Raw genomic sequence first — 12,416 nt, forward strand, 5'->3', positions numbered from 1 at the left:
GTTGAAGGAGGGGGAGTAATTCTGCAATACTTTGTGGTTCAACCTTTTGACCATCTCGACGTCATGTTTAATATAAGAAACTGAGTAGCACCAGTTACTAGTGGCCACTGGAATCAGAGACCTTCTGATCCAGGAAATTGATTTTATCCATTCATCTTTAGTTGAACTGGATCCAAATGGTGGCTGGTAATAGTCATTTTAACATGTTGAAATATTATTTCTAAAATAGTCATTCAACACAACCTGTCTGGAAGTTTTCTGGAGAACAGATATTTTTGGAATCTTTCTGACAGCCGGGCCAACACAATTGTGGTAGAGAATGACTAATCAGTAGTCACTGTATCTCTTAGCCCCACTGTTTGCGAGCAAGCCTTATTGAGTGTGTACTGGCTACTGGGCATGATTTTGTAGTGGATCAGCCCTGCTGACTCCCGACCTGTGAGAAGGCTGTGGATGTTGAAGGCTATCCCAGGTAAACAGATATCAGTTGCTCCTTAACCAGAGCCCTGTCAATGGCTACGCCAACCAAAGGGAATGTAGAGTCAAGCATGAACCCAGGCAGAAATTGTTGTGCATGAGCTTGCCAAAAGTGCTTGATTGAAAAAAGAAAAAAAAACCTCTGTGAAAGAAAAATAGAATCTCGGGACCCCGAACTCACAATGCCAAAAGGAAAGTTAAGTTTGGGAACTGAGTCACGCAAAAACTGCTTCCTTTTTGTTCCCAGATAGCTGTCACTTTATATGTTTGCTTTATCTCATGTAAAATGTAGATTTGCTGAGCAGGAGACAATGCATGGTTGACTCCTCCCCATCCTTTTCTTTAAGCAAGTGAAATGTGGATTTTCTGAGCACTAATCAGAGCCTCACAGAATGTCATCATTGTCTGCCTATCCTCCTTTTCTTTCTGCCCCTCGTTTCTCCAAATATTAAAGTTCCCAAAACTCTTTTTGGAAAAAGCACAGGACACAAAACCTATTGGGGCTTGTGTTCCCCAGCCCCACCCTGGGCGTGTCCTCAACCTTGGCAAAATAAACCTCTAATCCACTGAGATCTGCCTCAGTCACTTTTTGACTTACATCTCCTTCACTCCACTTTCTCCCTGGGAGTAAACTGGTGTTTCCCAAAGTGTGTGTCCTCCTGACTCTTGATTGACTTATGGGAAGAATTACAGTGCCTTTAGTGGCTTCCATTGGAGTTGCAAGCCTGGAAGAGTGATGGGTTTCTCCTAACAGGGACAAAACCCTGGCCAGGGAGCTCTGAGGTTACACCTCTGGAGCTGCATGGGTACAGTGACCTATCCCCTAAGTGTATGCACATTGCCTCCAGTGACACCAGACAATAGGCAGGCTACAGCCAGCGCTGAACGTCACCCAACGCTAAGTCCACTCTTCTGCTTAGGGTACGGAACATGTGCGCTTCTTTTTTTTTGAGACAATCTTGCTCTGTTGCCCAGGCTGGAGTGCAGTGATGCGATCTTGGCTCACTGCAACCTCTGCCTCCCAGGTTCAAGTGACTCTTGTCTCAGCCTCCCGAGTAGATGAGATTACAGGCATGCACCACCACATCAGGCTAATTTTTGTATTTTTTAGTAGAGATGGGGTTTCGTCATGTTGGCCAGGCAGGTTTCAAACTCCTGACCTCAGGTGATCCGCCACCCCTCACCCCTATCTCGGCCTTTCAAAGTGCTGGGATTATAGGCATGAGCCGCCACCACCAGCCACATGTGCACTTCTTTATCAGCTCTGAAAACTGTGAGCAAGTGAACTTCCTACACCAAGGGGGAAGAGGACAGTGGAGACAGAGCACATGCTGACGGATGGCTCAATACTCCCCCGGTAAAACGGTGAGGATAACATCCAGTGACAGATGCACACGTGGCTTCCAATCTCAAGAAAACTGACCTCATAAGGAGGGGAGAAGGTCAGCAAGGTTTCCCAGGCCGAGACCCTGTGAGGTCTGATAAGAAAGGGAGCAATTTTAAAAATCAATGGAATATTTACTGGAGTCCTGAGCATAGTCCTGGATCTATTGTAAAGGATGCTTCTGAGGTATCTATAAATAAAAGATGCTTGCCCTTCTGTGTGGGTCTCCTGGAAGCTGTGGAAAGGTACGAGACAGAAAAAAAAAAAAAAAAAAAAGCCCTCTCCATATCAGAACCTTCTGTGATAGACGGCATCTCCTACTGACATTTTCATTAGCAGGAAATTTATGTTCCTATTTCTGTCTGTTGTAATGACCATTCATAGCCATAGCATGGTGGCGGCTAATGGACAGGAATGGAAAAAAAATTCTTTAATTAATGCAGAAGTGAAGCTTTTTCTTTCTGCACTTTGAGAAGCCAAGTAATTCACAGCAGTTCTTGGCACTGGAGTGGAGGTAAAATAATTATACGCAATTTCTAGTGATTAAAAGATTGTAAAATAATTTTAGTTACATCTTAAAATTATTTATTTTGTAAATGAGAAAAAGTGAAGAAATGTGAATAATGAGTTCTGAGTTTCAGGGTAGATTCTGGAGAAAGTTCCTCCTGGATGCCTGACTGCAGATGGCACCTGGCCTCTGAGCTTCTGGCCTGAGGCCAGCCTTGACCTCTGTCCAGCCCTATCCTGCTTGGTTGCATGGTTGTCCAGACTTGGTTGGAAGGGAAACCAGCCCATCTGTGGGTCTTTTCTTTGAATGCATGGTCTTAAGAAGAGGAGCTATCTGAATCAGCAGTTGCCTTACAAGGGAGTTTTTGTTTATTTGTTGTATTAGTCAGGATTCTCTAGAGGGACAGAAATAATAGGATATATATGAAAGGGAGTTTATTAGGAGAATCGACTCACACAATCACAAGGTGAAGTCCCACAGTAGGTTATCTGCAAGTTGAGGAGTAAGGAAGCCAGTCCAAGTCCCAAAACCTCAAAAGTAGGGAGGCCAACAGTGCAGCCTTCAGTCTGTGGCCAAAGGCCAAAGAGCTCCTGGCAAACCACTGGTATAAGTCCAAGAGTTCAAGAGCCGAAGAACTGGCAGTCTGATGTTTGAGGGCAGGAAGCATAAAGCACAGGAGAAAGATGAAGGCTGGAAGACACAGCAAGTCAGCTTCTTCCACCTTCTTCTGCCTGCTTTTTCTACCTGCATTGGCAGCCGACTGGATGGTGCCCACCCACACTTTGGATGAGTCTTCCTGAGGGTGGGTCTTCCTCTCCCACTCCACTGACTCAAATGTTAATCTCTTCTGGCAACACCCAGATACACCCAGAAACAATACTTTGCATGCTTCCATTCAATCAAGTTGACACTTAATATTAACCATCACATTTGTTTTGATTTTTGTTTTCTTTTTTGAAAATCTAAAGCCAGGCTTCAGGGAAGCCATGTAGGGTGCTTAAGGTAACACAGCCAAAGTGGCTGAGTTGACTGGTGCGGGTCTGTAGGCCCAATGCTGCTTATGCCTCCCAAGGCCTTCTGCACCCAGGTGCGCTCTGCAGACACTCCATCCCCTTCCTCTCTTGAGAGGATGTGGGAGGGCACATGAGAGAAAGCAATATGGAAAATTAGCAGATGAACTAGGAAGAAAAATCATAGGCAGGGTACTCTGGGCCTCCTGGGTTGTGGAAAGGAGATGTACAGAGGGTGGTGTGTTGTTTGTGCAGTATGGCTCAATCGGCCCTTACCCAGCAGCATCCCTGTGGGATACTCCATGAAGAAGAGACAAGCTCCAAGGCGATGGTGCAGGGATGCCCAGCACGTATTTAGCAACTCAGTCAGGGAAAACAAAGGTCTCCTCACAGAGAAATGCCCCTCACTACACTGTTTTTCTCATTAGGTGTAGGTGCCTTAAGATTGCCTTCTTTACATTTCCACATATTTAAAGAAATCCTGCTCAAATCCTAGAGCAGAAAGTTCTGGGACTGGAGGACTGGAGGCTACATCACCAGCCCAGCCTAGTGGAAAAAATGACCACATTTTATAAATTGTAAAATGTGTTTATTGTAGTATTTCTTTATCATATCCTGAATAATACTACATATGCTTACATACATTTATATATTAAAATGTGTATAAAATAAAATTTATACAAAACCAGGTAGATAAGTTTACAGATGATTTCAAGTTTTTTTTTTCTTTTTTAGAGACAGGGTCTCCCTCTGTGGCCCAGGCTGGAGTGCAATGGCACCTTCTTAAAGGCTCATTGCAGCCTTGAACTTCTGGGCTCAAGGGATCCTCCCACCTCAGCCTCCTGAGTAGCTGGGACTGCAGGCATGCATCACCATGCCCAGCTAATTTTTAAAATTTTTGGTAGAGATAGGGTCTCACTATGTCACCCAGATTGTTCTTGAACTCCTGGGACCAAGCAATCCTCCTGCCTTGAAGTCTCAAAGTGTTGGGATTATAGGTATAAGCTACTGCACCCAGCCTCAAGTATTCTTTAAAGGTAATTTTGACACTGTGATTTTCCATGTGCCTACTGAAGGGCCCATCTCTTTAGTAAGAATAATTTCAGCAGAGTAATAGCTATGGATTTCACAGAGTGTGCCCCTGCCAGGCACTTTGCTAACTACCTAGGATGCATTATATTACAGAATCTCCACAACTGCCATTCAAGGTAGGTATTATTCCCATCTCTTGAGATGTAAGAATTGATGATTAGGGAGTTAAATACTAAGTATGCATTTTGGAGCAGGAGTGATCTGGTTTGGATGGGAACTTGGTCATTTCCTGGCTGTAGGGTGCAGACAGCTTACTGAAGGCCTCTCAGCTCAGTTCCTGGTAACCATGACAGCTGTTACAAGTGCATCCCTGAAGGTCTGTGACACGTCCAGACTCCTCTTCTGCCTGCTGTCCTGTGGCAGGCTCTTCCTTTCTCCGCTGACTTGCTTTTGCACCTTGGCCATATCTGTGTGGGTCTATTTCTGGAAACTACTCTGTACCACCCATCAGTATCCCTCGCTAATAACACCACAGTGTCCCGAATACCGAAGCAAATTCTGAAATCAGACAGTGTTGACAAATGTGCAGCAGCATTTATTGAAATAATTTTTGATTGTTTTTCAGTATATAGTCTCAAAAATATTTTATTACATTTGTCCTAAGTATTTTACTTTTGGACCTATTGTAAATGATACTGTTTTTAAAATCCCTGTTTCTAGTTATTCATTGTTAGTATATAGAAATATGATAAATACTTTTCTTTTAATCTTTTATCCTGCAAACCTTGATAATCTCACTTACTAGTTTTAAAAATATTTTTGTAGATTCCTTGGGATTTTCTAAGTATACAATTATTAATATTTCTTCTGTGAATAGGGACAGTTTTATTTCTTCCTTTCTAATTCGTGTGCTGTTTCTTTTCTTGCCTTATGGCACCGGCTCAGGCATCTAGTAAGATGTAAAATAGAACTTCTGGGAGTAGACATCCTTGCTTTCTTCCCATCTTGGGGAAAAGCATCTAATCTCTCATCATTAGGTGTGATGTTACTTGTAGGTTTTTCACACATATGCTTTATTCAGTTCTTATTAGGTTGAGGAATTCTCTTCTATTTCTAATTTTGCTGAGAGGTTTTATAATCATAAATGGTTGTCTAATACTGTAAAATTCTTTCTCTGTACCAGTTTATTTGTTTTTTTCTTCTTTAGACTAATAACAAATTAATATGGTTGATAGTGTATTATATTAATTGATTTTTAAACACTGAATCAGCCCTATACTTCCAGGATAAATCCCACTTAGTCACAGTCTATTATTACTTCTATATATTGCTGAATATAATCTGCTAACATTATGTTGAGGACTTTTTCCTTTCTTGTACATTTTTGTCTAGCTTTGGTATCAGGGCAAAGCTAGTCTCCTAATTTGGGAAATAGTCCTTCTGTTATTTTCAGGAAGGGATTGTATAGAATTGGTGTTGTTTCTCCTTTGGATGTTTGTCAGAACTCAGTGAAACTATCTGATCGAGGAGGATGATTTTTTCTCCAGATTTTTTTTTTAAACTTCTAGTTCAATGTCTTTAATAGTTATAAGATGATTCAGGTTACCTCTTTCTTCTTCGAAAACTTTGGCTGTTTGTGCCATTTGGCTAAGTTGTTGAATTTATATGCACATAGCTTTTTAAAAATAATGTTTTCTTATTAACCTAATATCTGTGAGGTCTGTGGGCATGTCCCTTTTTCAATTCTGCTGTTTATAATACACTTTGTCTTTCTCTGGTATTTTCCTTGTCAGCTAATTATCTTCTTCTACTTTTTTTTTTGGAGAATCAATTCTTTTTTGAAGAATCGACTTTTGTTTTCTTTATTTTTTTCTATTTATTTTTTATTCGTATTTTCTTTTATTTCTCTTTATTATTTCCTGCTTCTGCTTGTTTTGGGTTTCTTTTGCTCTTTTTTTTCTAGTTTCTTAATGTGGAAGCCCAGACTGTTGAGTTGAGGTCTTTCTTCTTGTCTAATATAAACTTTGAATCCTATAAATTTTCCTTTAAGCACTGATTTAAATGCATACTGGAATGTTTGATACAATGTCTTTTCATTTTTGTTCAGTTAAAATCGTTTCTAAATTTTCTTTAGATTGCTTTTTTGACACGTATAATTCTTAATGTAACTTTTAGAGCAGTTTTACATTTACAGAAAAATTGAACAAAAAGTACGTTCCCACCCCTCATCCCCCATAAGTTTACCCAACTGTTAACATCCTGCACTGGTGTGCTACATTTGTTATAATTGGCCAACCAACACTGATACATTATTATTAAAGCCCATGGTTCACACTATGGTTCTTCCTTTGTTTTGTACAGTTCTATGGATTTTTCCAAGTGCATAATGTCTTTTATCCATCATTGCAATATCATACAAAATAGATTCACTGTCCTAAAAATCTCCTGTGCTTCAACTGTTTATCCTTTCACCATCTCACCCCACAACCCCTGGCAACCACATATCTCCTTACTGTTGCTACAATTTTACTTTATCCAAAGTGTCATATAGTTGGAATCGTACATTATGTACTATTTTCAGATTGGGTTCTTTCACTGAGAAATATGCATGTAAGGTTCCTCTATGTTCCTTCATGGCCTGATAACTCATTTCTTTGTATTGCTGAAAAATATCCCCTTGTATGAATGTACCATTGTTTGTTTACCCCTTCACTTATGGAAGGTCATCTTGGTTCCTTCCTATTTTTGCCAATTCTGAATAAAACTACTATGAATATTGTGTGCACGTTTTTGTGTGGACATAAGTTTTCAAGCCTGTTGGCTAAATACCTAGAAGTGTGATTGCTGGATTATATGATATGACTGTTTAGCTTCATGAGAAACTGCCAAATTCTCTTCCAAAGTGGCTGGTGTCTTTGAAATCCCACCAGCAGTGAATGAGGGTTCTGGTTGCTCCATGTCCTCCTTAACAACTGCTGTCTTCAGTGTTTTGGATTTCAGTCATCCTAATAGATGTGGAGAGATATTGCATAATTGTTTTCACTTGCAATTCCCTAAAGATATTTGCTGTTGAGTGTCTTTTCATATGCCGATTTGCCATCTATATGTCTTCTTTGGTGAGGTGTCTATTCAGATATTTTGTCACTTTTTTAATTGGGTTGTTTTCTCATTATAGAGTTGTAAGAGTTCTTCATACATTTTAGATGTAAGTCCTTTATCACTTTGTTGTTTTACGAATATTTTTTCTCAGTCCGTGGCTTGTCTTTTCATTCTCTGAATAGTCTTTCATAGATAAGTTATCAATTTTAATAAAGTCTAAGTTACCGATTTTTTTTTTCATGGACATATTGCCAAATCCAAGGTTACTTAGTTTTTTTCTTTTTTCCCATGCTGTCTTCCAGGAGTTTTATAGTTTTGCATTTAATGTTTAGGACTCAGGTCAGTGTTTAGACAGACTTTTTTTTTTTTGTATGTGGATGTCCAGTTGTTCCAGCACAATTTGTTGAAAAAACTATCTTTTCTCCATGTGATCATCTTTGCCCCTTTGCCAAATACCAGTTGACTGTATTTGTGTGGGTCCATTCCTGGGCTTTCTATTCTATTCCATTGATCTATTTATTCTTTTGCCAATATCACATTGTCTTGACTACTGTACACTACAGTAAGACTTGAAGTTGGATAATGGATGTCTTTTGACTTTGTTCTTCTTTAACACTGTGTTGGCTGTTTTGGGTCTTTTGCCTTTTCATATAAACTCTAAAATCAGCTGTTTGATATCCACAAAGTAACTCTCTGAAATTTTGGTTGGAATTTCATTTAACCTATTGATCAAGTTTGGAAGAACCAATATTTTAACAATGTTGAATTTTTTCATCCATGAGCATGGAATTGTTTTTTATTTATTTAAATTTTCTTAGATTTTTAAATCAGAATTTTGTAGTTTTTCTCATACACATCTAGTACATATTTTGTTAGATTTATACCTATGTACTTCTATTTTTAGTGCTAATGTAAATTGTGTTGTGTTTTTAATTTAAAATTCCAATTGTTCATTGCTGGTCTACAGGAAAACATTTCTTTGCCTTACTGTACTAGCTAGGAATTTTGGTATGGTGTTGAATAGGAGTGATGATCTGGTTTCTCACTGTTAAGTGTGTTAGGTGTTAGGGTTTTTGTAGATATTATTTATCAAGTTAAGTTGAGGAAGATTCTCCGTATTCCTGGTTTTTTAAGAGTTATTTAAAAATCATGAATAGATGTTGGAGTTTGTCAAGTGCTTTTGCTGGATCCATTGACATGATTATAAATACATTTTAGCTGTTGATATGGTAGATTATATTGAATATTCAATGTCAAACCAGCCTTGCATACTAGAAAAATACCATTTGGTCATGTATAATTATTTTTTATACGTTTTGGATTCAATTAGATGATTTTGTGAGGAATTTTTCATCTCTATCCATGAGAGATATTGGTCTATAGTTTACCTTTCTTCTTATGTCTTATTATCCTATTAATGTCCATGGGATCTGCTATGGTTGGAAGGTGTCCCCCAGACTTTATGTTGGAAACTTAATTTTCAGTGCAAAGGTGTTGAGAGGTAGAACCTTTAAGAGGTAATTAGGTCATGAGGGTTCTGCCCTTTTGAGTGGATTATTATTGTGGGAATGGGTTACTTATCACGAGAGTGGGTTCCTGACTAGAGGATAAATTTGGTCCTGTCTTGCACATTCTCACCCTCACCCTCTCTTGCCTTTCTTCCTTTCTCCATGAGATGACACAGCACAAAGGCCCTCCATAAATGCCAATGCTATGCTTTTGGACTTCTCAGCCTCCAGAAACATAAGCTAAATCAATTTCTGTTCATTAAAATTACCCAGCTTGTGGTATTCTGTTATAGCAACGTAAAGTGGACTAAGATAGAATCAGCAGCAATGCTCTCTTTTATTTATGATATTAGTAGCTTTTGTCTTCTCTCTTTTTTTCTTGGTTAGCCTGGCTGGAGATTGTGCAATTTCATTGATATTTTCAAAGAAACTATTATTGGTTTTATTGCTTTTCTCTATTGTTGTTCTGATTTCAATTTTTTAAATTATCATTTCTTTCCTTTATGCTGGATTTAATTTACTCTTCTTTTTATTTTTATTTATTTATTTATTTATTTATTTATTTATTTATTTATCTATTTATTTTTGAGACGGAGTCTCGCTCTGTCACCCAGGCTGGAGTGCAGTGGTGCGATCTCTGCTCACTGCAAGCTCCACCTCCCGGGTTCACATCATTCTCCTGCCTCAGCCTCCTGAGTAGCTGGGACTACAGGCACCTGCCACCATGCCTGGCTATTTTTTTTTTTTAAATATTTTTAGTAGAGATGTGGTTTCACCGTGTTAGCCAAGATGGTCTCAATCTCCTGACCTTGTGATCCGCCTGCCTCGGCCTCCCAAAGTGCTGGGATTACAGGCATGAGCCACTGCACCCGGCCTTACTCTTCTTTTTCTAGTTACCTATGGTGAAGGCTTAGATTATTGATTTTAAATATTTCTTCTACTCTAAAATGTGCATTGAATGCTATACATTTTCCTCTAACCACTGCTTTCGCTGCATCCCAGAAATTTTAATAGATTGTATTAATACTTTCTTAAGTTCAAATTATGTTTAAATTTCTTTTGAAACCTCTTTGACCTATGTACTGTTTGGACATTTGTTTAATTTCTAAATATTTTGGGATTTTCCAGCTATAATTTTGTTATTGATTTCTAGTTTAATTCCTTTGTGGTCTGAGAGCATACTTTGTATAATGTTCATTCTTTTAAATTTGTTAAGATGCATTTGTGTCCCAGAATGTGTTCTTTCTTAGTGAAATGCTCGGTGAGTTTGAAAAGAATGTGTGCTCTGCCATTGTTAGATGAAGAAGTCTATATAAGTTTATTACATCAAGTTGATTGATGGTGCTGTCAGTTCAACTATCTTTACTGATTTTCTGCCTGCTGACTCTGTCAGTTACTAGGAGAGGGGTGCTAAGTCTCCAAATATAATTGTGGCTTTGTCTGTTTCTTGTGGTTCTATTAGTTTTTGTCTGATATATTTTGATACTCTGTTGTTTTGCACATACACATTAAGAATGGTGTGTTGTTTTAGAAAATGTTATCATCATATAATGCCCTTCCTTATATGTGATAATTTTTCTTGGCCTAAATTCTGATTTGCCTAAAATTAACAGGTACTTCAACTTTCTTTTGATTAGTGTTAGCTTGGTATATCTTTCTGCATTTACATATTTTTAATCTAGCTTTCCCTTTATATTTAAAGTAGGTATTTCTTATAGACAACATAAGTTGAGTATTGGTCTTTGATCCACCCTAATAGTCTCTGTCTTTTAATTGTCATAGCTAGAACACTCTCATTTTAAGTAATTATTGATGTAGTTGGATTAATATCTAACCTACTGGTATTTTTAAAATTTGTTGCTCTTATTCTTTGTTTCTTTTTGTCTTCCACTCTTTTGTCTGCCTGCTCTGGTTTTCACTGAGTGTTTCCTATAGTTCCATTTTCTCTCCACTCTTAATATATCAAATATACTTCTTAAAAATTTTTTAAGTGGCTATCCCAGAGTTTGTTACATACTTTTACAACTAATCCAAGTTCACTTTCAAATAACACTATACTGTACTGTGGGTAGTAAAAGAACCTTACACAGAATATTCCCAATTCCTCCCTTCCATCTCTTATAACATTGCTGTAATTCATTTCCCTTATCTATTAGTTATACTCACTGAATATATTGTTGCTATTATTATTGTTATCTGTTAGAATAATTAAGATTGAGAAAAATAAAAATTTTATTTTACCTTTATTATTTCTTCAAATTGCTACTTTTCTTCATGTAGATCTGAGTTTCTAATCTATATTATTTTTCTTCTCCCCAAATAATTTTTTAAAACATTTCTTGCAAGGCAGGTTTACTAATGACAATTTTTTTTTCAATTTTTGTTTGAGAGTCTTTATTTCGCCTTCATTTTGAAGGATAATTTCATTGGATATCTAGGTTAGTGGTTGTTTTCTTTCAACAAATTACATATTTCCATTCACTCTCCTCCTGCTTGTATGACTTCTTTTTTTTTTTTTTTTTTTTTTTTTTTTTTTTTTTTTTTTTGAGACAGAGTCTTGCTCTGTCGCCCAGGCTGGAGTGCAGTGGCGCGATCTCGGCTCACTGCAAGCTCCGCCTCCTGGTTCACGCCATTCTCCTGCCTCAGCCTCCCGAGTAGCTGGGACTACAGGCGCCCACCACCACGCCCGGCTAATTTTTAGTATTTTTAGTAGAGATGGGGTTTCACCGTGTTAGCCAGGATGGTCTCGATCTCCTGACCTCGTGATCCACCCGGCTCAGCATCCCAAAGTGCTGGGATTACAGGCGTGAGCCACCACGCCCGGCCATGACTTCTTTTTTTTTTCTTTTTTTTTTGACAGAGTCTCACTCTGTCACTCAGGCTGGAGTGCAGTTGTGCAATCCTGGGCTCACTGCAACCTCCACCTCCTAGATTCATGAGATTCTCCTGCCTCAACCTGCCTAGTGGCTGGTATTACAGGCATGCCCCAATATGCCTAGTTTTTGTATTGTTGGTAAAGACGAGGTTTCACCATGTTGGCCAGGCTGGCCCTAAACTCCTGACTTCAAGCGATCTGCCCACCTTGGCCTCCCAAAGTGCTGGGATTACAGGCATGAGCCACTGCACCCAACCCTGCTTGCATGATTTCTAAAAAGAAGTCTATGTTATTCTTATTGTTTTTTTTTTTTCTTCAGGTAAGCTGATTTTTAATTCTCTAAATTCTTTTTAGATTTTCTCTGTCATTGATATTCTGCAGTTTGAATATAATATACCTTGGTGCAGTTTTTGATACTTACCTGCTTAATGTTTTCTGAGCTTCCTGGATCTGAAGTTGGTGTTTGTAATTAATTTTGGAAATTTTTCAACCACTTTTACTTCAAATACTTTGTTTCTCTCTC

The sequence above is a fragment of the Gorilla gorilla genome, chromosome 20, assembly GCF_029281585.2.
Source record: "Gorilla gorilla gorilla isolate KB3781 chromosome 20, NHGRI_mGorGor1-v2.1_pri, whole genome shotgun sequence".
In the NCBI taxonomy this organism is placed as follows: Eukaryota; Metazoa; Chordata; class Mammalia; order Primates; family Hominidae; genus Gorilla; species Gorilla gorilla.